Source organism: Aplysia californica, unplaced genomic scaffold (assembly GCF_000002075.1).
Source record: "Aplysia californica isolate F4 #8 unplaced genomic scaffold, AplCal3.0 scaffold00191, whole genome shotgun sequence".
In the NCBI taxonomy this organism is placed as follows: Eukaryota; Metazoa; Mollusca; class Gastropoda; order Aplysiida; family Aplysiidae; genus Aplysia; species Aplysia californica.
Genome location: NW_004797461.1, coordinates 894303 through 895774, shown reverse-complemented (window position 1 = coordinate 895774; position 1472 = coordinate 894303). Strand labels below are relative to the sequence as shown.

Below are 1472 nucleotides of genomic sequence, written 5' to 3'. Positions count from 1 at the left end.
GTGTGTGTGTGTGTGTGTGTGTGTGTGTGTACATGTAGTGCGTAGTGAAGTAAGCATGTACGTACGGTCTTAGTGTGTGTAAGTGTAACTGTTAGTGTGCATACGTGTAAAACTGTAAGCATACACTGTCAATGTCTGATAGGTGCCGTTTCTACTGCTGCAGATCCAGCGGGAAATATAATAGGTGTCGCGGCGTGGTGGAATTAGGCGTCTTTTTCAAATTTGGGGAAAGTTGTGTCTAAAACTACTAAAAGCCACTGCACTTAAAAGTCTTTCAGAATAATTATGTTTGTTTTCAACTCGCATGTTCTGACAACAAAGATCATAAAAGCATTCATAAACACGTTTGCTTTCTTCTGACCCGTGGCTCTTTCGCGTGTGTTCACTTATCGTGAGATGTCTGTGCTTTTCTTTCTTTTAAGAGAATAATTCGAATGTAATCGCCTCCGTTATTATTTCAATACGAAGGAAACTTTCTGCTTCTTTTGATTTCTTTGACAACTTTTCAAATTCATGCCATCGGGAAACTTTTCATCTCATGCTTTCGTTTCTCTATCTCTTTCATACCTGCAATTTTCTTTTCAAAACTGGTTTTGCCCGCTTCGCTTTTCGGCTTTTTTTTTTTTCAGCTGAGTGAGAAAATAAACGAATCGTCGTGTTACTTTAAAAAATAGGACACGTTACAGTAGGCCAGCCAGGTGTAAAGGATTTGGATGTAATAATTAGACAGTAATATATACGTTAAAGGTTTAAAGCAAAGTTTTTTTGGGTGGAAAACATGTAAAAATCTACGAAAGGTTCGTCATTCTCTTCAAAACAAAAATAGCTGGCATCCTATGTTATTCTGTCTGTATATTTGATGCTCGCTGTTGATTATTCTCTTACACCAAAAATGTGTATCCTCATTCTATCTCAAAGCTGAGCCGGTTTCACTTGCATACAACGAGTTTTATTTCTTCGCAAAGTTAGCCATTTCCAGAGTGTCCTCACAATCAATTGGATTTCATCTGTGTTCACCAAAATCTGTTTCATAAAGAGTTCTCGGTAAAAAATAAAGTACACATACATGCAAGACCATTCAAGATGTTATGATCAAAATAGACCTTCTCACTGAGCAGTATAACAAATTATCTATACTATCTATGCTGTTAACTGGGGCGATAACGTTTTAATGGCTGAAATAAAGAACGATAACACAATGCACAGGATCCCCCGGTCTTTTATGCCATTCTGAAAAGATATTATCTTTCAAGTGTTGAATCTTTGCAACATTCTTATAATATGTGTCTAGGTTTGAATGTAAGGTGTTCAAAAAGTGTGCTTTCACGTCGGGAAAAGGGCGGCTGCTTCTTGTTCATTTGTTTGTTTGTTCTTTTGTTTTGTGGTGGGAGGTTTGGTTCGTTTGTTGTTGTTTTGGCTTTGGTTTTGGTTTTGTTTGAGGGGTTTTTTTGGTGGGGGGGGGGGGGGGGGGG

The 1472-nt window shown here is 38.0% G+C and overlaps 1 protein-coding gene across 4 annotated transcripts in view; it reads left to right on the top strand.

Annotated features, from left to right (window-relative positions):
- The window catches only part of LOC101861042, a 61723-nt gene that overhangs the window by 25699 nt on the left and 34552 nt on the right, over positions 1 to 1472 (top strand). The window lies entirely within an intron of this gene.